The sequence below is a fragment of the Puma concolor genome, chromosome A3 (assembly GCF_028749965.1).
Source record: "Puma concolor isolate L17-30 chromosome A3, mPumCon1.1.hap2, whole genome shotgun sequence".
Taxonomy (NCBI): Eukaryota; Metazoa; Chordata; class Mammalia; order Carnivora; family Felidae; genus Puma; species Puma concolor.
The window spans coordinates 132,661,475-132,687,596 of NC_141669.1; the positions used below are offsets into that span (position 1 = coordinate 132,661,475).

At 43.2% G+C, this 26,122-nt stretch overlaps 1 long non-coding RNA gene across 1 annotated transcript; it reads right to left on the reverse strand.

Annotated features, from left to right (window-relative positions):
* Positions 1-12,291: 12,291 nt before the first annotated feature.
* On the reverse strand, positions 12,292-16,104 carry LOC147582817 (uncharacterized). Its single transcript, XR_015248791.1, has 3 exons — positions 15,822-16,104; positions 14,378-14,435; positions 12,292-12,444 (listed from the first exon to the last, which is right to left on the reverse strand). It is a non-coding gene; the product is annotated as an uncharacterized LOC147582817 (long non-coding RNA).
* Positions 16,105-26,122: the final 10,018 nt, after the last annotated feature.

Sequence of the window (26,122 nt, forward strand, 5' to 3'; positions counted from 1 at the left end):
CGGTTTCCTCGTGTAATCAGAGTTAGTCTGTGGTTGTTTGGCAGTCTGTGCATGCCATGTTTTTAGAGCTATAGAAAAATGTGTATTTATTTATTTTGTGATGGCTGCGACCATATGACAAACAGAAGCCAGCCTTAGCCAGTGATTTATAAGAGCTCGGGGAAGCAGTGCCTTTAAGCATTTTAATAGAGGCGCTCTCATCCTTTGTAAGTGGAAGTGTAAATTGGTACAGTCCTTTTGTAAACAACTCCGCGAGGCAAGTCAAGGGCCTGACAAATGTTCATACATTTGGGTGCAGCAAGAACATTCCTGGAATCAGTCCTAAGGAAATAGTCCTAATAGAGGACAAGGGGGCTGCGAACAAAGATGTTCATGGCAACGAGATTTACTAGAAGGGGAAAGAAAATACACACATACTCCCTCCCCGTATACGGGGAAACACGCGAATAAAGAAAGGGTTCGTCTTCCAAGTTATCCCCGTTCTTGCCCACGGCCATTTCAAAATTTAAAAGCTGCGAAAATATGCCACTGGGAAATAGTTATAATAGCAAGTGGAAAAATCAGGACGCAAGAATCACATTTTTAATAAAATAGAAGTCTTCTTATTAGTAAGCAAAAAAGGGAGATACAGGTATATGTAAAATTGTTTCAATTGGTTTTCTTATCAGGGACGTTTTAGTATGGACTGGGTATTATGTGATACCAGAAACTTACAGTTAATTCACTAACTGTGATAAAGACATAGTAGGTTATTTGAAAAAAATGCACATATTTTTTAGAGATATACACCGAAACATACAGGAGGAGAATGACGTGTTAGAATTTATAATACTTAAGCAAATTTTTAAAACAGGAGAATTGAAGCAATGTGCTTAAAATTGCAAAACGGGGTGAGGGCTATGGGGGGGGATTCATTTTACTATCCTCTCTACCTTTACATGCATTGCAAAATTTTTATTAACAATTTTTAAGGAGGGGAGCTCAGTCTGTTGAGCATCTGACTTCAGCTCAGGTCATGATCTCACGGTTCGTGGGTTCAAGCCCTTCCTCAGGCTCTGTGCTGACAGCTCAGAGCCTGGAGTCTGCTTCGGATTCTGTGTGTCTCTCTCTGTCTCTCCTCCCCTCACACGCTGTCTCTCTCTCTCTCTCTCTCTCTCTCTCAAAATAAATATGTCAGCATTAAAAAAAAAAATGTCTTTTAAAAAAAAATTTAAGGGGTTGTTTTTTGATAACAGAATATGTAGGACCTTTTTATCTTACCTCCAATTTTTCTGAAATGATTTTTCTATAAAAACAGGAAGAGTTGGCAGTCCCACAGAGACGTTTTTATTGCTGTGTAATAGTGGTGAATCCCCAGAATGCTGTGGTATGCCTGTGTACCTTCACTGAACTCATAAATGGCCCAAATCCTCTCTCTGGGGTAGCACCCTGCCATCTAAGACCATGCTGTAAATGTGATCGGCTGATAAAAAGCCCAGCTGCCACGGACCATTTTAAAGGTTAGGAACCGTCTAAACACACACACACACACACACACACACACACACACACACACACACACACCACTTCTTGCCTCTTCAGTGCTAAGTGGGAACAGACTGGTTTTACTTCCAAAGTTGCATGCAATAATCATGTAAGCATCAAACAGCACGGAGTTCAACATGCCACCAAGCTGACTCAGAAGGAAGGTTCCACATTCCTTAATTAGCAGCATCAGAAAAGTAGCACTTCCTGCACTGGAGTTTCCCATTTCATCCAGCTACTCATGGGCTCAACCCACCCCACAGGTTCTCACAGAGGAGTGCCATGAAGTCTGGAAACAGAGACAGTGTTCTTTAATTTATCTTAATAATTCCCTTTGTTCCTCTTTATTCTGCTTTGTTTTACTCGTCACACTCTTCATCCTCTTGTATGCTGATTTTTGCAGATTGAAAGTGGCCGTGATAGCATCATGTATGTCCTTTGTCTCCAGACTTCACGGACACGCTGGAGATACTGAGATCACAGTTGGGAACAGAATACATGAACACTTCACCGACTTGAAAATACAGTCCTCTTGGTTATTAATAGCCAAAAAGATTCAAAGTACTGGACCAGAAGCTTCTTTTTTAGTACCAATTACTTAAATTAAGTTTCTGATTTGTATTAAAGTTCTCTGGCACAACTCAGGCAGGACGCAAGTGCATGAGGAAGATTTCCAAACAAGATTACACGGTTTTCCAATGTGATATATTTGATCATCTTTGAAAAGGCAGGGGCAACACAATTGCAACCTTAATTGAAATGTCAAATTCTCATTGGATTTAACCACTGTAACAATTATTTACTGTGAACTTCAGAGGTTTTGGAGAAATGTACAATAACCCTAAGCAGGTGACTGACAGATTTGACAGATGCTTAAAAAAAATACTCTTTGGGAAAAAAAAAATACTGTTTGGAAAAAAAAAAAAAAAACTCTTTGGAAAACATTATTTTTGCCCTTTGAGGGACCCTAAAAATCCATTCTATGATGCATTATTCCATATTCCCCTTGCAGTCTTCCCTTCCTCAATCTATGTCTTTTCAAAGAATTCTTCTCCTCTTTGACCACCAGGTTGATAGATTTATATTTGCTTTTTAATTAAGTACCTTAACTGTAAGAGAGTAGATAAGAAAAGCTCATAGTCTAACACCCCGGGAGAGAGCAAATGTTTGCCTCAGTGGCAAACCCACGTTCTCAGGGGTCTAAGAGCAAAGAAGTTCCACTTGGGGATTTTATTTCTTCTGAAAACATCTTCTGGTATTTGAGAACGTCTGATGCTATTTAGTGGGGCAGACCAACCCCTGATTAGATCTTTTAAGAACAAAAGCCTTTCCTTCTGACCCCAGAGAGTAATGAATTCGTTGTAACACTACATGGTAATTATGATGAAAAGTGTATTTTAAAATCAATGTACTTTAAATAACAATTACGTCAAGTTGAATCCAGAACCAAATTAAATCGACTTTGGCCTTTTGGTGTTCTTGGGTCATGTAAGAGCTGGGTTTGACTTTATCCCTGACTCAGTTTCCCTACTCCCTCTTTATATCACAAGACACTGTAAGGGGCATAAAAAGTGCCCCATGACTATGATATTGTCTTCTTGGAGACCTAAAGATGTCATATATATTTTTTCTTGAAAATAAAGTTTATAGGGGCGTTTGGCTGGCTCAGTTGGAAAAACACATGACTCTTGATCTCAGGGTTGTGAGTCTGAGATACACTCATATTGGGTGTAGAAATTACTTAAAAACAAAATCTTAAAAAAAAAGAGAGAGAAAATAAAGTTTATACAAGCAATACATTGTAAGACCTGACCCTGAACCCAAGAAGCTGAGTCTTTTTTCAAAGAAGTTGAGATTGAAACACAATTGTTTTTATTAATATTTGGGGGATAGTCTTCACATGTAAGTGAGAATTTTGCTCATAAAAAATGATATCCGAATTCACTCTAGAAAGTGTTGTCTCCTTCCATTTCTGTACATTAGCCAATGATTTCTGCCCTCTTCTTCACTTTTCCAAATTATGAAAGATTTTTATGGCTTTCTTCATTTTCCAAGTATGCTACAAAACACTGTAAATATCAGAGAAACACTGGAATTTTAACACTGGAATCATTCAAAGTTTCTGCTTGGAATCCAGGGCACCGGCCATTGACAGCATAGTCTATTGTATTCTGTTTACATAGAATCCAGATGAATGGTACCCACCTGGAGCTGTTCAATGGACTGAAAATAATCTTAGCAAACGTGTAATGGTTTGGGTAAAGCCACTGCTACGTCATCATCTAGCTGGGGCCACTGCTGCTGCCACTGTCTGTTAGATAGGACCTTCAAACCCTGCTGGCCTTCTTGATATTTCTTTGCCTATCAGTGGATCATTAGTTGGAGCATTTCCTTAGTCATAGAGCCTGGCCGTTCGTTGGGATGTTCTCAGTAGGAACTACGGTTGAAGATAACAGAATGGTTATTTAGACGTGAATGGGGGGGGGGGGGACACCTCTTTCTTCTCAGGGGCTCAAGATTGTTTCGTTATTTTCTGATTCTTGAACTTTTAGTTCTTCTTAAGAACAGAGATCTGATTTTTTTTTTAAAGCTTTCCGATGACATTTGAATGTTTAAGTCTTCTGAAAATATTTACATTTTCCAAGCAGCTAGCAACACTCTCTGTCTTCTATAGTTCTTAAGATTAGGGAAAATAAGAGAAAGCTAGAGAGTTGGCAAGCAAGTGTATCATAACCTGGCAAAGAAATTCCTGAGCAAAACTACATGGGTTTGAGCTTATTGGAACATTCGAAAGCAATTAAAATGCTTCCCCCCCTCCACCCCAAACTTATTTTTGTCCTTTTTTACTTTAAGCACACAGAGGCGTACAGCTGAAAAATAATATGACAAGCATGAATGAGTCATCAGGCAGATCAAGCCAAGAAGCTACTGTCAGGGGTCTTTATGGAATATATTGGATGGAATGTCTATCATCCACGCTTCGGCTTATTGGAGGGGTCAAGACCAGCCCTTTAAGAAAAACTGATCAGCTTCCCAATATTCAAATTCCTACTTATTGACCTGACACAGAATATCCTGCCTTGTGTCAAAAATACCGTCTTCCAAACTGTGGGGACAGACACTAAAAAGAGGCCTATGATTCAACTATATATAAAGTGTGTGTTGAGCACATGTAAACAGAAGATAGTAGAAGCCATGGGAGATGAATCAGAATTATTCAAGATAACTCCACAATGAGCTCAAAGAATATCATTAGGCCTACGGACCTGCCTTATTTTAAATACAAGCGCTCTCAAACTTGACAATACCTCTTAGGAAAAATTACAGGGTGTATACTCCAGTATGCAGTCGACAAGTCCGTAAAAATGCCACTTTATTTTTATGATTGGAAGCCTTACTGTTCATGGTAGAAAATTTGAAAACCGCAGAAAATACCCCGAAAGCTAACACCAAACACTCAGAAACAGCCACGGTTCCTACGTTGCTGTGTTTCCCTGCACCTTTACTCACTTGTTTGTTTATTTATTTCCCCTGCACCTTTTTAAAAAAGACACAGTATTTGGTGTCTTTGTCCAAATTTGGCTGCTTTGTCCTCATCTGATGGTTCACAGTGACGGTTTTTCTCAGGTGTTAAATAATGTCAGATTCTCCAGTCACGTCTTGTTTTCTTTCTGTTTTAAAATCTACAAAATATGAATGCTGTACAGACCCCCAACCGGCTCACCCATCCGCCTTCCACATACAACACCTTCTGGTCAGGGAGGGTGGTGCAGAATATCTCTGAAAAGTGAAACAGAAAAAAAAAAAAAGTTTCACTCACAGTTGAATTCAAACCCTAACAGGTAAAGACTTTCATACCAGGAAACTCTCCCCCCCCCTCCTTTATCTTAAGATATTTCAGAGCAAATTATCTGGGAATAAAGACCACAAAAGGGGTATTCGCGTTGTAAAGGTAAACCAAATTGAGAGGGTAACTGTCGCCTTAAAAAAAAAAAAAAAAATCTTAGCTCTGGTCTTGGTGACTTGGAGGGAGGGCCCTGGGTGACTGGAGAAGCACAGTGGGAGGGGTACCGAGTTAGTGTACCCTTTGTGCTTCCTAAATTTGATATCAGAAGAGGGCATTCACTTCTTTTAAAAATACAGATGTAGATTTTTTTTTTTTCAACGTTTATTTATTTTTTGGGACAGAGAGAGACAGAGCATGAACGGGGGAGGGGCAGAGAGAGAGGGAGACACAGAATCGGAAACAGGCTCCAGGCTCCGAGCCATCAGCCCAGAGCCCGACGCGGGGCTCGAACTCACGGACCGCGAGATCGTGACCTGGCTGAAGTCGGACGCTTAACCGACTGCGCCACCCAGGCGCCCCCAGACGTAGATTTTTTAAGTACGTATGTCTGACTTAAGGGATCAAGCTCATTAAAGAAAAAACGTAACCACCTCTGTCTCCCCAGGTTCCTCACCTCCTCCTCCCACCTTCCACTTTAGAATCAAACGGCACTAAAAACAGGACACTTGCTCCATCTTGACCATGAGTACATTGTCAGAGAGGCCTTGAAGGTGCCTTCCCAAGTGGATTACCTGACCACATAAAAGAGAGACAGGTAATTTATGAAAGGAATCTTCGTGGCATTTGCACTTTGTCTATTTCCAGCCTGTTTCAGCTTTCTCGGGACCCACCCGACCTGGAGGATGGTGAGTGGGCTCCTGGGAGTGAAACCGATGTCCGATTTGTCGGTTTGTCGCAGTCCAGAGCGAGATGCTACGGTGAGCTCCACGTGAGGGCGTCCTCCACGCCTTCCCACTCCGTCGTGTGGGATTAATTCAGACATTTTCTGAAGTATTTACTTAGATGCACTCTCCTTCTGAGTCAGTATGGACTTTGTTCATCCCATTTCCTTGAAATATGTCCACCTTCATGGGTGAACACAGGAGCACGCTTTCTTCCAGAGCACACGTGGATAGTATGTATTTACAGAGACGTCAAACAAACAAACAGACAGACATACAAAGAACAAAACATGTAATATTTGAGCTTCCCTCCCAAAGGGAGGACAGGTGCTTCTCTGGCTTGTAGTAAACGTTGCAAGATTGGTAATTTGATACATAGCGTGAGAATCCACTGCGGGGCGTCTCTCTTTTTTGTCTTTCTTTCTCTCTTCTCATCAGACTGTGTGTCTGGCTTGGAGAACCAGCCAGGGACCCAGGTAGTGGTGAGCCCAACAACCTGCCACACCAGACTCAAGTGACAAAAAGTCTGATTGCGCAATATTCTCAGCAGGTTGGCTTTCCACGTTCTAGAAAACGTTTTTAATGGGTTTGAGCTCCTTTCACACTAAGCACTTTGGGCTTGAACTGTCGTGCCTTGTCATGAAGTTGTGTTTTGAACTGTGGTGAAAGTCGGGATTTTTCTCTTCCTCCTCTTTTGTTTTTTTTTTACCCCCCCCCCTTTAAAAACAAGATAAGCCCCGTATGCAAATAGAGTCCACAGGGACCACCACCGTCCTGGTTCTCAGCTTTATTTCTCCTGCTGCAGAGCCTGCCTTCACCCATTATGCGCTATTTGCATACCTTTAACATTAGAAACATTTATTCCAGGAATGAGTCATTGGAGGCATCTTCTGGGTTTACAGCTCAGAAGCTGGATTCAGGAGCATTAATGCCAGAAGAATGGATGTCTTCTGTATTAAAAACCTCGGGATTGTTTGTGCGTCGAGAGAGAAAGAAAGAGAGTTTCTGTTTTGTTTTTGTTTGTTTAATTTGAAGAGCGAAATGTGCTCAAATACATTAAAGATAATGCTTGAGATATATTTAGGGACATGCTTCACACCCTAAAGCAATATTCGGTATGAATGAGACTGTCTCATTCTGCGGGGAGGGAAATGGCAGACTATATACCCTTCCTGAGCTGGCTATAACCAGCCTCTCAAACAAGAGTGAGGGCTGAGTACCTTGAGCATTTTTTTCCCCCAGCTCTACTGCGATATAATGGACACACGACACTGTGTAAGTTGAAGGTGCACAACCTGTTGATCGGATACATTCGATGTTGACAGATGTCTTTTAATGGAAAAAAAAAAAAAAAAAGAAAAGGAAAGAGAAAGACAACCCCAATGCTTTTCTCAGAGAGAACAGGAAGCCTGAAGGAGGAAGTATGTGACAGTTTATTTTTCAACAAGCACACAGTGTCAAGTGAATGAAATCCCTCTGGAAGCTGTAAAAAATGGAGGCTGGAAGGTGGTTGTGTTCAGGTAGCACAAAAGGCTTCTCAATATTTAGAACCTTTTTTTCAAAGCTAAGTTATTAATGAAATCCAAGATTGCACTTTTCCAAAAGGAAACACTGAGTCATTCATGAAATGATCTAAGATTTCGAAACTTGCTTACACCATTTTTTTTTTTCTCCTCCTTTCCTACCTGTGCCAAAAGCAGGCTCAGAAAAGCCAACCAGTAACTGTGGCCTAAATCCAGGGAGCCGGCCAAATTAGCTGAAGAATGGAGTAATTTAACAAAGACTCCCGATGCCCCAGAGGGTTCCTGTCTCACCCCATTGGCGGGCCAGAAAGGGCCTGCCAGCCTCCCTGGGTCCAGAGCCGAGGGGCCTCTGTCCCCGCCTCCCTCCGAGGGAGCCCGTGATTAACCAGTTCTGGCACAGCGGTTATTTGGCCATACCCCTGGCCTGCCTCCAAGTTTCGTGTGGAACAACAAATGGGCGTGGGCCCCCAGATAGGCAGGCCCGTGTTCCAAGGAGGCAGTGAACACTCACGGCCAAGAGCCCTGCACGATGTGGCCAGAGCTGGGGTAAAGCCGAGAATGCGTTCGAGGAGGGAATGCCAGCCTCTCGGTCCGTTTATCGAGGGTGTCTCCACTTAGGCCATTAAATAGTGTCCAAAGACAGTCAACACGCGTGTGGGTCAGGAATAAAGTGTGAGTCAGGTCGTTCCGACCCCCTCCTCTCTCTCTTGCTGCGGAAGAGGGTTTCCAGGTACTTGATTTATTTTATTTTATTTTATTTTATTTTATTTTATTTTATTTTATTTTATTTTATCAATTTCATTTGTTTCATTTCATTTCATTTATTTTAGGAGAGAGAGAGCACAAGGGGGAAGAGGGGCAGAGAAACAATCCCAAACAGACACCACACTCAGCACAGAGCCCTTTGCAGGGCTCGATCCCACGACCCTGGGATTATGACCTGGGCAGAAATCTAGAGTCAGACGCTCAACCGACGGAGCCACCCCAGTGCCCCGCAGGTACTTATTTTTAAAAGCATGACTTTAGGGGCGCCGGGGTGGCTCCGTCGGTTGAGCGTCTGACTCTTGGCTCAGGTCGTGATGTCACGGTTCATGAGTTCAAGCCCCATGGTGGGTTCTGCACTGACAGCATGGATTCGACTTGGGATTTTCTCTCTGTCTCTGTCTCTCTGTCCCTCTCTCAAAAATAAATATTGAAAAAAATAAGTAAATAAAAACACGACTCTAGATAAGAGTACTTTATGAATGACACCACCAAACTTTCTGAATAGGCACAGGGGAAAGCTCCTGTTGTCATCTTTACAAACACCCAGAAGTCCACGTAGATAAATCATGTAGACAAGGAAACAGTGCTTTGGTCCAAAAAATACAGGAAACGCCTGGAATGGCGCCTCCTTAACACAACGCCCTATGTTTGCCTTGTACTATTCAAAGGATTTTACAGATACATTATCTTCAGACGACTCTGCGAGGTAGAAGGGGGAAGCGCACTTGCCCATTTTACAGATTTGGAAACCAAGGCCCAGAGAGGCCGTGGCCTTTCTAAGGTCACAAACTCAGTCAACTGCAGAGCCCAAACTTCGGTCCAGGACTCCTGACGAGGAGGCCCGATCCTCCCCCTCCTCGCCCCGTCCCTTGTAACCAGGCTCCGAATGTTCCCTTCCGTGTGACGTTCCCGGCTGTATGTCCGGGCTCTGTAGGCTCCCGGGTCTGTTGCTTTTGCCCCGCAGCCTGTGTTTCCAATTCCTAGGATTCCCAGGAATATTCAAAATCTTACTTCTGCCCCCTGCTTTGAAGATTCTGGTCCTTTTTCACAACGGGGGATGTACCTATTTGACCAGGAAGTGGTCTAGGCTCTGGAGTTCGTGTAGAATGACTTCCTCTTTTTCTCCCTGAATTTATTATGGTATTAATTTTATCCCAACACCTAAAAACAAAAAAATCCCAGACTCCGCACTGCGTACGAGGGACTTTTCAAAACAAAAAACTCTCCTCCACTAAGATGTTACTAACAATCACCAGGGATTTTAAATTTCCTGTGTGTGTGTGTGTGTGTGTGTGTGTGTGTGTGTGTGAGACTCTTTCACACTTTTTTTTTTTTTTACAAAGATTTTTTTTTTTCCTGGTCATTTAGGAAGCAGCATATTTTTAAAAACTATCTTATTGTTTTTGTGTCGCTCACATGGGGTAGTTCATGGGCGGTTATCACTAACACCAGAAGGAAAAATATTGCAGACCTTCATGACAAACCATTACACTGACATAGGTCTGGCTTATTTAGAATATGCCCAGTAAGCACTGGTTAAAAATTGATGATTCGGGGCAGTCTTTCTCCAGTGATTTTTGTAAAATACCTAGGAGACCTTGAACATTCTGTTACACTTTTACAATCACGGAGAGGAGGACGGAAAGTAGTGTTCGCGAGGGATATTGCTTTATTACTCAGCTAAAAGTCCCTTTGGCTCTAAAAGTCCCTCCTCCCGGCGGCTGCAGGCTGGGAGAAGTCAGCATTTTCTCTCTCCCTAACTGGTGCTTTTACCATGCAGAAGAGACTCCATTTTCAAAATCTGGGAAAGAAAATTTTGTGCTTTTAGCGAATGACTTTCCCCCTAGTGGGCAGAGACCGCCCCCCCACCCCCCGCCCCTTCTTTGCGAAGCAAGAGCCACTGGGTGAGAGCAATCTGTCACCAGCTCACGTGGCTGTGATGGAAAGCCCTTTTACATGCTGGTCACCATGTCTCAGGCACTGTTGTGTGCTTTTATCTTTTTTTAATAAAAAAAAATTAAGTTTATTTATTTATTTTGAGAGACAACAGACGGTGTGAGCAGAGGAGGGACAGAGAGAGAGGGAGACAGAGAATCCCAAGCAGGCTCCCCGCTGCCAGCGCAGAGCCCGACACGGGGCTCGAACTCACGAACCAAGAGATCATGACCTGAGCCAAAGTCAGAAGCTTCACTGACTGAGCCACCTCGGGGGCCCTTTCTTGCACATTTTTAAATATACAAGGAATATTTTTATGTATTTATTTAGTTTTAGATTTTATTTTTAAGTAATCTCTACACCCAATTTGCCCAACATGGGGCTTGAACTCATGACCCGAAGATCAAGAGACAAACACTTCACCAACGGAGCCGGCCGGGTGCCCCAGAAATACCTCCTAATCTTTAAACACGGAAAGTGGTAAATGTGTCATCTTTTAGGAAGCAGGTTTGGATGCCAATAAACTAAACCACGAGTCGAAAAAGTATCATTTTTCTTGGATAATTCAGACTTTTTCAGTGCCCTCATTCTGTACTGAATAACCATCCATGATGAAATAGAAAGAACATTAAGTCAAATTGTACCTACGTGGACTCTACGACTTTCCCTGGAAACTTCTTTCCTGGGGCCAAATTCCTAATATCGGTTCTGTTCTCATGGTTATCTCTTCTTCCTCCTCCTAAACAGAAAGTGCGAAAATAAAGGACTCGGTTTTTAAACACACACACACACACACACACACACACACACACACACACACACACACACATTTTTAAATGCAGCACACACACTATGCATATTACAGTGCAGTTTTAAAAAGAGAAAGAAAAACTGTCTCTGCACCATAAGGGAAGTATGCAGCACTCACACGGGTCATTAAGACTTGCCTTTATTATCATGTTGCTAACCACTAAGGGACACATGCAATGCTGTGACAAGCATAATTTAATTAAGCTTTCCATTCGGTGTTGTTTGAAAAGACCTGAAGGCTCTCATCGTAAAGTAAACCCAGTGCACATCCCACAAGAAAAAGTGGAAATGATTTCACCGAACGAAGGAACTCAGCAAGCTTTTTCCTTCTTATCGAACAAAATGGATTTACGCCGATGAGCCAGACCCCGTGAGCGCCAAATGCTGCCCCGGTGCCTTCACAGCGAAGTCGCCTCCCCCCCACCACACACAGGAACACAGGATGTTTACTCTTCACCCAAACCTTAACCAAAGGAAAATACAGCAAACGAGTCATCTGTGTAAAATCCATGGGCTTCTTACGTCTTTGGCATTCCAGATCTTGGATCCAAATAAATAAAAATATTTACGAACCGATTCATCTGTAATCTGAGTGAAATCATGACCGTGTGCAATATATGAAAATCGTACCCCCCCCCGGACAGCCATTCAACAGCATACTTCGATTGCAGACCTACTCTGCTGGGCAGTATTTTAGGGGAAGGCGGTCTATTGAGTCCTTTAAGACTCAGTCCTTGGGGGCTCCTGGGCAGCTCAGTCACCTAAACATCCAACTTCCGCTCAGGTCATGAGCTCAAGGGTTCGTGAGTTCCAGCCCCACATCGGGTTTACCGCTGTCAGCACAGAGCCCACTTCGGATCCTCTGTCTCCCTCTCTCTCTGCCCCTCACCCCCCCTCCCACAGCTTGCGAGCATGCTCTCTCTCTCTCTCTCAAAAATAATGATGATAATAAATAACTACACATAAAAAAAAGACTCACAGGTCCTTGAAACCATACTTACTTTCTTACAGCCACGACAAAATGGAAGTCTTGCAAACTGTGGCCTGGCACCTTCCCTTTGTTTTTGTTTTTCTTCTTCACTGAAAATGTATCGCGCGCCTACGGTGTGCCAGAATCCGGGTTGGTGCAGAAATGCAAACTTGCACGCGCAAAAAGGTCCTGGCCAGAGGCAAAGTTCTATTTAGCTGGGTCGACAGACGTTAAACAGGCGAAGTCTAGTGGAACCCAACCATTTGTAATCATTTGGATTACTACCAGCTTGATTAAGGATGCATATTGGCCACGCCCTCCCTGGGAGACTAGGGGTCACTCGCATTCTGAGTGTTACCCCAGGGGAGTTAGATGCAGGAGTCCTGAGCCGCACCCTGCAGGAAGTCTTTAACTACAGTCGGAATAAGTGATCAGGAAAATTACACGGCACTGTGGCGGCCGGCTTCTCCCCGAGGAATAAGGGTCAGTACTTGGGCCCTGTGGTACTTTTCAGGGCCCACAAAAATTTTTTTATTTTAATTTCTCCCAAAGCCAGAAGAAAAATGAATCTGACAATAATGACTATATAATAATGGTCCAGCCGGGGTTATATGCATCTTGAGGCCAATGCCATGGCAAAATAGAATTTTTAATATCCTTTTTTTGGAGGAAGGGATTCACAAAGGCTAAATAATACTGTGGGTCCCTAACTGCTATGGTTTAGCCCTGGTGCTATGGGAATATATATACAAGGGATCTGATCCTGGAGGTGCCGGGGGGTGGAGAAGGCTCCCAGGTAGAAGGGACCATGGAGCTGATATCTTCAGGGAGAAGAGAAACCAGCTACGCTACAGGCAGTGTAGGGAGGAATGAGCAGGGGAGGTCAGAAAAAGAAGAGGTTTCTAAGGAGAGGGAACAGAATGTGCAAAGGTCCTGAGGTAGGAAGGAGCATTTTTCATATCCACTGGAATTTAGGCTCCATGCTTGTTCCATTCTCAGCCTGAAAGGTGCCTGACCCACAACAAGCATTCAATAAATATTTGTTGAATGAATCGGGACCTTGTCTCTTTTTCACAAGGGTGTGACAGCCCACCCTAGCTTTATCTCTCCTTCTGAAACTTTCCTAATCAATATTGTCTCTCTGTCCTGTCTTCACAGCTTATGAGCTGTGTGACCTTGGACAAGTTGCTTAACCTCTCTGTGCCGCTTCTATTTACTCACACTCACCTGTAAATAACCCTCGATCTTTCTGTGAGGACTATCTTAGTTAATATGTGTAAAATAGTTAGGACAACGTCTGGTACATAATAAGTACTCAATACATGCTAGTTAGTTTTATTATTTAATCACATCTTACTAATCTTATATTCGTGTATCTTTCAGTAAAATGGAAAAATCCTTTATGTGCTGATTCGATGACTTTTACCTTGCTTCTCTCAAAGCAATTAGCATGATCCAACCCACAGAGTAAATATTCAATAAATATTAGGGAATTGATAAAAATAAAATTTAGCGACGATATTAATTAGGATCAGAATCAGTTGTAAATAAGAGAAAAACAAGGTAAGAGTTTATTTTTCTCCATAGATTTGCGTCTAACATTGTGTGACACTCCATCATGTCAGAACCCGTCCCCTTCTATTTTCTTGCTTAGCCAGCCTTTCATGTGGCTCCAGCCTCAGGACCCACCCTTGCTGCTCAAGCTCCAGCCATCAGACCACATTCCAGTAAGCAGAAAGAATGCAGGGAGGTCAGAAAAAGAGACATGTTCCCTTAAAGACAATTCCAGGAAGTCCTCTATACCACTCCCCCTTACAGACCATTGGTTAGAATATAGTCTCGTAGCTACCCCCAAGAGCAAAGGAAGCTTAGGAAACATTCTTTTATCTGGGTGGCCATGTGCCAGCTAAAAGTTGGGATTTTATTACTGACAGAGAAGGGGAGACAGATATTGGGGCCACTGTGGTCTCTGTCCTGGCGGCCTGGCCAGTTGAGTTTGGCACGTGATACTCCAGAGAACTGGAATGATCTCAGCCCTCTCAAAGGAAGCCGGTCACATTGGGCCTGGCTGTGATTTTTATAAAAGCACTGCTTCATGTTCCTCTTCAAACTCTAATAATACCTTTAGAATCGACGGCTCTCCATTTATAAATGGCCGCGTTCGCTAATGATGCAACTCCCTGAGGAAGAAAGACAAATGCATAAAGCCAGATGACTGCATAATTTTTACAAAGGTTTTCTTATATATGTACAATTTCAAGCAAAAGAGAGAGGAGGGACTAGTGACTTTCCATCTACCCGTTCTACAGTTTCCGCAACTATCAACTCATGAACCCTTGTGTTATCTATTGACCGAGCCACGCAGGTGCCCCATCAAAACGTTTTTAATGTGATAGAAGGTTTTTTGCCAGTGTTTGAATTTCCCTTACTGTCTCAAAAAATATAAAAATAGGGGCGCCTGGGTGGCGCAGTCGGTTAAGCGTCCGACTTCAGCTCAGGTCACGATCTCGCGGTCCGTGAGTTCGAGCCCCGCGTCAGGCTCTGGGCTGATGGCTCAGAGCCTGGAGCCTGTTTCCGATTCTGTGTCTCCCTCTCTCTCTGCCCCTCCCCCGTTCATGCTCTGTCTCTCTCTCTGTCCCAAAAATAAATAAAAAACGTTGAAAAAAAAATTTTTAAAAAAAATATATAAAAATAAAAAAAATAATAAAATAAAATAAAATAAATTTCCTTCATTGTCTCACAGTTTTTTTGGTTTTGTTTTGTTTTGTTTTTTTAAGTTCATCCGTTTGAGAAACCATCAAGGTCTTGTCTAGGGCCATACCACCCTGAAGGTGCCCGCTCTTGCCCACTCTCGGAAGCTAAGCAGGATTGGGCCTGGTTAGTACCTGGATGGGAGGAACCGAAAAGGTCTTTCCAGTGTGGTCGGACGGCATGCCTCTAAGTACCTTTTAATCTGGCTGCACAGCTCAGCACCGTAGCCACTGGCCACATGTGGCTATTTAAATAAACTTATTTTAATTAAATAAAAAATTCAGTCAGCCACACAAGCCACATTTGAAGGGTTCAACGGCCGCTTATGCTGTGGAATAGCACCTACCACACGGGACGGTGCAGACAGAGAATATTTCCATCGTTGCCGGAAGTTCTGCTCCAGTGGAATAGCACCGCTCTAGAGGATGCCCGACCCCCTTTTTCCTTGCAACTTATTTGTTGAAGAAGCTGAGGGTGTTTGTCATGTAGAGAGCCACACATTTTAAACTCTGCCGATGGAGGGGTGCCTGGGTGGCTCAGTCCGTGAAGCATCTGACTTCGGCTCAGGTCACGGTCTCCCGGTCCGTGGGTTCGAGCCCCGCGTCGGGCTCTGTGCTGACAGCTCGGAGCCTGGAGCCCGCTTCGGATTCCGTGTCTCCCTCTTTCTCCGCACCTCCCCCACTCACACCTGCCCCCCCCCCCTCAAAAATAAATCAACAGAAAAAAATTTAAACTCTGCTGATGGCAACCCCTCATGGTCAGTCAACATGCTTCTCTGTCTTCTGTGTTCCCCATAAATCAACAGTTAGACTTACCACCTTGATCCAATTCAGAGTTGATTCCTTGGGGTGGAATAAGATGACAGGGCAACCCAATTGTAGGTAGTGTGTTAGAAAAAAAAAAAAAAAAAAAAAAAAAGCACACAGAGATCAAAATCTGGAAGGACGTACACCAGAACGTTATCAGTAGTTATTTTGGGGAACTAGAATGACCTTATTTTTTGCCTGATTCTTGCTGATCTCTATGTCATTACTTATTCCACAGTGCGCATGTCTTTCTAATGAAAAGTAAGCAATACCTGCTATTTACCGCAAAAACAATGTGCCAAGCACTGTGCGCCGCGATTCACTTACATTAGCTCATGGAACCCTCGTGACAATTCTATGAGGTCATTATGATCTCTGCTTTGCAGTAAACACTCAGAAACATTAAGTACCTTGTCCAAGGTCACGTAGTCAGTATCTGGTGCGGTCTGGATTTAATCTCTCCAACTGCCTGACTCTCGAGGGATTCTGATGTTGGGCAGTGTGGCGTGCAGCCTGAGAGACTCCGTTTCTGGAAAATCCCGTCAGGTTATTCCGAGGCAGACCCAGGTCTGGGAACCGAACCGCATCCCTGCCCAACCACACGACACCGTCCTCCGCAAACCTGTCGTCTCCCCCACGCTCACCCCTGCTCTCAGCTGGAAAGCAGTCTATGTCTGGCACGTTCGAAGCATAAAGCCTGACGCCTGCCCCGAGCGTCTGCTCCGAAAAGGCACCTTGGAGACCATGCTTGAGACTAGTTGCCACCCAGCTTCCGGCTTCGTGTGGGGCGTCCACTTGTGACACGCTATTAAGACGGGATAGGAAAAATGGGGAGCGTGTGGACGTGTGCATGTGCGCGCGTGCGTACGACGTCTGGGCAGACGGCCGGGGAAGTTCTCCCTAAAGCAGGGGTTGACGCACGAGGGACCGAGGGCTCCCATCCAGCCCACTGCCTAATAAGCATGCTTTTTCCATTTCCAGCCTGTTGGAATAAAACCATTTTTAAAGAGGACAAAATCTCGTGACACATGAAAATCACAGGACAGCCCCTTTCAGCGTCCATAAATAAAGTTTTATTGGCACACAGCGCCGCTCGTTGTTTGCGGTCTGCGGTTGCTTTGGCATGGCAACGGAAGGGTTAATTATTGCCCCAGCGACCACGTGGCCCAAATGCCTAACATGTTTACTCTGACTATAGGAGCAGGTGACACAGTACATTCGAAGGCCTGAGGAGGGACCGTGCCCGGTGTATTCCTGGCAAGACGAGGACCTGGGGTGATGGGAGCAGAGCGGACGAGGGCAGAAAGCACGGGGGACCAGATGCCACGCAGTCAGTCCATCATAAGGACTGGGGTCCAAGCCTGAGCAAGACGGGAGCCAGCGCGGTTGTGTGGTGAGAGGTGTTCCGGTCTGGCTTCTTTTAACAGATTTCCCTATTTTAAGAACAGACTGAAAGGGGGTGGGGGAGAATAGAAACAATGAATCCAGCTCTGAGAGCAGAGCTCTCCGAGAAGCTATGCAAGACGTGATGAGGGGTTGAACCAGGAAAGTGATAGAATTGCTGGGATGTATCTAGTGGGATTCTTTTTTCCTTTTAAGATTTTTAATTTTCTAAGTAATCTCTACACCCAACATGGGGCTTGAACTCACAACCCCAAGATCATGCGCCACTGACTGAGCCAGCCAGGCGCCCCTAGCTAGTGGAATTCTTTTTTTTTTTTTTAATGTTTACTTATTTTTGAGAGAGAGCGAGCGGGGGAAGGGAAGAGGCAGAGGGAGAGACAGAATCCCAAGCACCGTCCATGCTGTCGGTGCAGAGCCCAACACGGGGCTCAATCCCACGGACCATGAGATCGTGACCTGGGCCAAAATCAAGAATCAGATGCTTAACCGACCGAACCCCCGAGGCGCCCCTAGTTTTCTACTGTTCATAGCCTGCATTGTCTAACCAAAGACTATCTAACCCCTCTAGCATCTACACCCTCAGTTGACACGTCTTTGGTCACAACCGTAGGCTTAGGAGCTCAACACTAGACAGGCATGCGACAACGAAGGGGATCGGGAGCAAGATGTCACATCTTCAGAGATAGCAACAAACAATTTTGTGTCCTTGCAGCTTAGTAAGATAATCAGGGGCACCTGGCTGGCTCCGTCAGGGGGGCACGTGACTCCTGATTTCGGGGTCACATGTTCAAGCCCCATGTGGGGTGTTGAGGTTACTTAGAAAATTGCTAAAAAAAAAATGATAAATTACAAAAAATATATAATCAGGATGTGCAACTATAAAACCCGGTGAGGGGCAGATGCTCGTTGGACACACCCCTTCCAGTTTCTGGCTTGTTCGCTCTGTCATTTGGAGGAAAGGGGCTTCCTCTTGGGTATTTGGCAAAGCAAGTTTTGGTATTTTCCTGTCTGGGCAAAAATACACCAGGAGAGGAGATCTTCCAGAGATATGTGAGTTGCAGCCAAACAAAGTGGCGTTCTGTGGGTCTCTGCCAGAAAGGAGAATCAGCTGTCATCTATTCCTAAAATAAAAGTCCCTTGGAGAAGGAAAAAAGGGGGGAGGGGAATGGCAATTACGTTGAAAGTACAGAATTTAGCCTTTTCTCCGCCATGGTGGTGGGAGTGGTTAATTGTTACTCGCTATGTCTTTTTCTTTACCTTTTTTTTTTTCTTCTAATTTTTAATTTTAGAGAGAGAATGTGAGTGGGGGAGAGGCGCAGAGGAAGGGAGAGAGAGAATCTTATGCAGGCTCCAGACTCAGCGCAGAGCCCAGTGTGGGGCTCGATCCCCCAACCCCAGATATCATGACCTGAGCCGAAATCAAAAGTCAGACGCTCAACCCACTGAGCCACCCAGGTGCCCCTTGCCAGATCTTCTCACAAGACTTTTAGGATCAAGCTATTCCTGGCCAGGAAACAAAACCAGAATTGTCCCATTCCCCAGTGGATTCAGATGAAAACTAGTAATAAAATCAAGTACAAGTACAGAGGCTCCTGGGTGGCTCAGTCAGTTAAGCGCCTGACTTCGGCTCAGGTCATGATCTCGCAGTTTGTGAGTTTGAGCCCCGCATCGGGCTCTGTGCTGGCAGCTCAGAGCCTGGAGCCTGCTTTGGCTTCTTCATCTCCGTCTCTCTCCGCCCCTCCCCCGCTTGCACTCTGTCTTGTCTGTGTTTCTCAAAGATGAGCACACATTTTAAAAAATAATAAAATAGGGGCGCCCGGGTGGCTCAATTGCCCGAGTGTCTGACTTTAGCCCAGGTCATGATCTCACAGTTCACGAGTTCGAGCCCCGTGTCGGGCTCTGGGCTGACAGCTCAGAGCCTGGAGCCTGCTTCAGATTCTGTGTCTCCCTCTCTCTCTGCCCCTCCCCTGCTCATGCTCTGTCTCTCTCTGTCTTAAAAATAAATAAAACATTAAAAATATTTAAAGAAAACAATGAAATGAAATGAAATGAAATGAAATGAAATGAAATGAAATGAAATGAAATGAAATGAAATGAAATGAAATAAAATAAAAGTACAACTCCAAGAGGAGGCATTGGAGAAGTACCAGGCTGGGTCTGTAAGACATCACACATGAGATGAGACACATATTTATGCCGCATGAAAGTCACATGCTTGTATCCTATCATTCTGTAAACATGACTGCTACCTGAACAATAGACATATTTTATCAGGGAAATGATTTTTCTCTGTTACTATGCTTCTGCACTAGTAGGTTTGTTCAGTAACAAATATGTGAGACTTCTGTTTGTAAGAAAAGAAAAAAGTACAGAATTCAGAATGGATGCTAGCAAAACACAAAGGGAGGATTTTTAAGGGCAGTGAACCTGTTCTGGATGATGGTGTATGGTGGGTATATACCATTATGCATTTTTCAAAATCTATAGAACTACAACATAAAGGGTGAACCTTAATGTAATCAATGGATGTTAGTTAATAATCAGGTATCAGTATCGGTCCATCAGTTGTATCAAATGTGCCACACGAATGCAAGAGGTTAATAAAGAGGAAATTACGCAGGGGAGGGGTGGGTTGCATATGGCAACCTTCTGGACTTTCTGCTCTATTTTTCCGTATACCCACAACCACTCTAAACAGTAAGGTCTATTAATTATCACAAATAAAACTTTAAAGGGCGCACTTTTTAATGAGAGCAAACCTTGGTGTTACTGTCATACAGATGGGAAATAGAAACCTTTTAAGGCATAGCTAGCTCTTGAGAGAATGAGGTGGAAAACAATGTCGGCCGCCATTCCTTAATTTGGAATATTGATCCACTGTTCTGGAGTTTGAACTGTATGCGAGTTTGCTTTTGTTGTTGTTGTTCTCAGTACTTTGTCATCCAAAGAAAGCCCACAGAGAGCTGTGACTCTTAAAAGACGGTATGAAATGTTTCAACAACGGACAAACCTCAGACTTCCTGTATTTCTGTAACTTGTAGCTTTCCCTTCCTTCTTTTAATTTGTTAATGATCTCTCTTCTGTCACACGTCCCTAACTAGATCAGTGGATCAAAGGTGAGGCTTTGCTAAGTAATCAGTGTAATTTCAGCCATGTAGCCAGCTATTAAAAACAGACCTATAGGGTTTTCAAGGACAACCAAGGTATTGATTTCGCACCAAAAATTCATGCAGTAATACACCAGGGCCAGTGTTTCTAAACCATCACCTTTCCTTATTCACTGGGTCCCTAGTGAAATCCTGCACGGCTCAGAAAAGGCAAATCCACCCAGACTCCCTCCCCCACCCGCCCCCAGCCCAGTTCCTGCCTGCAAGAAAAGAATTTCACTCTTATAAATTAGACAAGGGGAGAGAAAACTCATTTTTTCGACAAGCATTTTTATTACTTTTTCTTTTTACAGATGTGTCTTCCCATGCATTAATTTTCCTTCCCAGTTATTACACTTGTATGTGGATTTTTTTTTTTTTTTAGAGGACACATCTCTTATGTAATTTGTTTTGTATTTCTGGAATGAGGAAACTTTTTTACTCATATTGTTAAAATCTACACAAGGCACCCGTGTGATAGATCACCCTGAGCCTTGGAAGGAAATGATTCACCACAATACTGTAACCGAAAGTGTTCTAATACCAGGGAAGAAGGTAGGTCATTTAACTGTGTCACCTGCACAGAGCAGCTATGGGGGCATCAGAGCCTTCTCAGCTTAGCCTTTGCCCTCAGAACTGCTCTGCGCCTGGTGTAGCCTTTTCCCACCAGCTCTGTTCCTGTTCTCTGGTTCCTTTCTCCAAATATATTTAAACAAACAAAAAAAAAATTAAAAAAAAAAAAATTGATGCTGGGAACTCCATTTTTAAGTTTTAAGAGAAACCTGCAACTTTGTGATTTGTTAATTATCCACATCCATTCATCTGCCTCCAAGGTCCTTCTTAGGCTACTCTCTACTCTCTCTCTCTTTTTTTTTAATACTTTTTTTTAAGGGTTTTTTTTTTTTTTTTTTTTTTTCAAATTTATTTAAGTAATCTCTACACCCAACATGGGGCTGGGACTCACAACCCCGAGATCAAGAGTGCATGCTCCTTGGACTGAGCAAGCCAGGCACCCCTCAGGTTACTCTCTTCTAATTTTGTACCTAAATTTGTTGGGCGAATAAATGAATAAAACCAGAAATGCCCAGAATAAGTCCAGAGTTGTAAAAAATGAAACACATCTATTAAAAAATAAAGTAAATAGGGGCACCTGGGTGGCTCAGTCAGTTAAGCGTCCGACTTCGGCTCAGGTCACCATCTCGCCGTTTGTGAGTTCGAGCCCCCGCGTCGGGCTCTGTACTGATGGCTCGGAACCTGGAGCCTGGTTCAGATTCTGTGTCTCCCCCTCTCTCCGTCCCTCCCCCACTCTCTCTCAAAAATAAATAAACATAAACAAAAAAATTAAGCAAATAGATCACCGTTGATGGAAAATTATCTAAATATTTTACACTCTGAGATTCAAGTTGCTGCTTTAATTCTTATTCCACATGGAAGTGACTATGTGTTTGATTTGATCCATGTGTTTTGAACAAACGTGCTAAAATTAGGTAGGGCTGTAATATGACTTCCATGGTTCTTTCCTTTATAAAAAAATAAAATAAAATAAACTATATTGTATAACTGCATTGGTAGAAAAACAAATATATTAATTTTAAGTATTAACATTTTTTCTTCAATCTAAAAGGTCATGATTTTAATAGATTTTAAATAGATACTTCTGATTGTAATAGATACTAAAACTAGGACACCTTGGCTGGCTCCGTTTGTGGAACCTGTGACTCTTGATCTCTGGGTCCTGAGTTTGAGCCTCAAACGTGGGCAGAGAGATTACTTAAAAAAATAAAAAACAAAACAAAACAAAAAAGACCCCAAAACTATTTTGTGGGCCTGCTGTGTCTAATGGAGAAGTCTTCTCCAGAGAAATGTCATTTTATAGAAACATAGATTAAATAATCATAAAACCAGTGACAGAAGACAGATTTTAAAAAAATTATTTTTAAAAAGTCTGTCAGTGAATTGTCACAATTATGAAAAACCTTTATATTTAAAAAAAAACCTTCAATATAAAATAAAAATCAACTGAATGCTCATACTAGGGGAATATAAATAAATTTTGGTACCTCAATGCAATATTATTCCCTCACTAAGAAAATCGGTCTCCAATAACCATTTTTTAATATATTTGAAATGCAAAAAAAAAATTTTTTTTTAAATTTTTTAAATGTTTATTTATTTTTTGAGAGACAGGTTGACAGAGTGTGAGCAGGGGAGGGGCAGAGAGAGACAAGGAGACACAGAATCCGAAGCAGGCTCCAGGCTCCGAGCCGTCAGCACAGAGCCCGACGCTGGGCTCGAACCCACGAACCGCGAGATCACGACCTGAGCCGAAGTCAGACGCTCCACCGACTGAGCCACCCAGGTGCCCCTCAAACAAAAATTTTTTTTAACGAATTTTCTCTCTGAGTTAGTGAAGGTCTATGGAAATAAGTACTCACTTAATGGGTAAACCAGCACTGACTTTTTGGAACATTTTGGAACATATTGGTGACATCTATTGAAATGTCAATTTGCGTACAGTCTCCAACTCACAAATTCCACTTCCAGGCGTTTATTCTATAAATTCCTTTCCACAAGTGTGCAAATATAGAAAGTCGTATCGTTGACCAACCAGAACAGCAGACAGCCAAGAAGGAAATGGCCATCATTAGTGGTTACATAAATGGTTATATAAATGACGGTCTGTTTTCACTATGGAATACTACGAAGTCATTAAGAAGAGTAACATAGATATGTCACAACATGGCTCATTGACCAGGATTGCATCACCTACTTATTTCTAAGCTACTGGTGGTCGGTCAGATGGGTTTTTGCTCTCCAGAGGATGTTTGCAATGTCTGGAGACATGTTCTGTTGTCCCAGCTAGGGTGGATGGGGGCGGAGGGTGGCGTACCCCATCTAGAGGGTAGAGGCCAAACATCCTACAAGCACAGGGCAGCCCTACAACAGAATGATCCAGCCCCAAATGTCGAAAGTCCTGAGGTTGAGAAATGTTATTCTAAACTGATCACTGGCAAGGATAATGGGACATCCAGATTTGCGTGTTAGAGGAATCAAACTTTACCTTCTGGGACAAGGGTGGGTCCAGCCTTCACTCTGAAGAAAAACACCCAGACACAGTCGTGGTTCTGTGAACAAGAAAGAACAGAATAGTTGCTGTGTTGTGTAAACAGCCAACAGCATCTGCCACAAACATAGAAAACAGCGAACAATATAAAACAAAGAATAGTTTCATGTGTACGTAAAATACTGAAAGGTTATGCACTCACACCATTCAGGTCCTTAGCTGAGGAAAAGGTGCGAGTGATGTTTATTTTCTGGTTTATTTTCTGATGTTTATTTTCTTCATACTGTAAACATTTTCTGTAATGATCATGCCTTACTTTTATTATTAGAAAAAAATACAAAAATATTTCCATTACATTTATAACTGAAATATAAATCTGGCAACAATATAGTTCTTGAGGTGTTTTTTTTTTCCATGATGCTGCCATTTTTTCAAGTTGGTGGATGAAATTTAAAAACAAGTGAATGTTTCTACGAAACTTGAATACATCTGACAAAATCTTGATTTTCCAGATTACAGCTGAAACTGAGTTAAGTTGATACAAATATTCAGCTTGTTTCTTTATCTTTTTTTTTTTTTTTTTTTTTTTTTTTGCTTTGGGTAATTTTATTTTCCATATATAGCCTTGAATGGAAAGAGGAGTAAACGGAAGTCAGAAAGTCTGGCTTCTCGAACCAGGCACACGGACGTGGGCAAGTTGTTCGTCTGGCACGATCACAACAGCACCCAAACGCAATGGGATCACCGTCTGGAATAAATATCTGCACTCCCGTGTTCAGGGCAGTGTTATTCACGAAAGACAAGATATGCAAACACCTAAGTAACCACCAGATGACAAATGGATAAAGGGAAAGTATATATGATACGTAATGGAAATATTATATTGGAATATATATCATGGAATATATATATATATTTCCCCTATATATTATAACGGGATATTCTGGGATGTTCATGCTCTGAAATATTATTCAGGCATACAGAAGCAGGAAATCCTGCCGTTTGCAACAGCATGGATGAAACTGAAAGGTTTTATGCTGAGTGAAATAAGCCAGACAGAGGGAGCTCATTACTATATGGTATCACTTGCATGGAGAATTTTTTTCTAACTGAACCCATAGAAACAGAGAGTAAAATGATGGTTACCAGGGGTTGGCGGGGGGCGGGGGTGTCTTTAGGGCGGGGGCAGAATGAGGAGATGCAGGTCAAAGGGTACATCTTACAGTTAGAAGTAAAGTCCAGCATGGTGACTATAGTTAATAATACCGTATTACTGGGGCGCCTGGGTGGCTCAGTCAGTTGGGTGACCAACTTCGGCTCAGGCCATGATCTCGCAGTTTGTGAGTTCGAGCCCCGCGTCCGGCTCTGCGCTGACAGCTCGGAGCCTGGAGCCTGCATCGCATTCTGTGTCTCCTCCTCTCTCTGCCCCTCTCCTGCTCCCATTCTGTGTCTCTCTGTCTCTCAATAATAAATAAACGTTCAAAAAAAATTAAAAAAAAATAATACCATATTACTGTCTATACTTGAAATTTACTGAAAGAGTAGATTTTTTAAAGTTTATTTATTTTGAGAGAGAGAGAGAGAGAGAGAGAGAGAGAGAGAGAATCCCAAGCAGGCTCCGTGCTGTCTGTGTGGAGCCCCTGCGGCTCTTGAACTCTCATGAACCTCGAGGTCATGACCTGAGCTGAAGTTGGACCTTTAACCGACTGAGCCACCCAGGTGCCTCACTAAGAGAGCAGATCTTAAGGGTTCTCACACACACATAAAAGGTAGCTGTGAGGTGATGAAGGTGTCACCTTGCTTATGGTAATCATTTAACAGTGTATACAACAGCAAACCATCCCTTTGTATATTTTAAATATATTACCATCTTATTTGTCAATTACACCTCAGTTAAGCTGGGGGAAAACGATCACAGCAAACACTTCCATGGACCCTGCTGTGTGCTGAGAACTGTTCTATGTACTTTACAGCCATTTGCTAACTGAGTCCCCGGAGCTACTTTGTGAGGCAGGTGCTACTATGTTCCCGTTTCACACAGGTAGACTCAGAGCTCTAGTGCCTTTCTCATGCTCACAGAGCTAAGCGATGAGTTGGAGATTTGAACCCAGGCGTTCGGGGTCACTATGCCTCGGGATATGCTGGGGCACTATGTTGGCCTCCTAACTCGTCACTTACCCAGCATCTTGGTCCCCATCAATCTCTCCTATTCCCTTCTTGCCACAAAAGTCATTTTTCTATAAAATTTTTTTATGTTTTTATTTTATTTTTGAGAGCGAGAGCGAGAGAGACAGAGAGACAGAGCATGAGCGGAGGAGGGGCAGAGAGGGAGGGAGACACAGAATCCGAAGCGGGCTGCAGGCTCCGAGCTGTCAGCACAGAGCCCGACGCGGGGCTCGAACCCACGAACCGTGAGATCGTGACCTGAGCCGAAGTCAGACGCTTAACCGAGCCACCCAGGCACCCCAAAAGCCATTTTTCTAGAACACAATTCCTGTCGCTCACCTTCTTGGACTGTCTCAGTGGCTTCGGATTCCTGCTGCAGAGACTCAGCCCCAGCATTGCAGGTTGGGCACTGGTAGCTAAATACGGCTCGCTGAGAGGTGCCATGGGTTCTCACAGTGATCTCGTGTGTGTGTGTGTGTGTGTGTGTGTGTGTGTGTGTGTGTGTGTGTGTATGTCTGGTTTCACTTTTT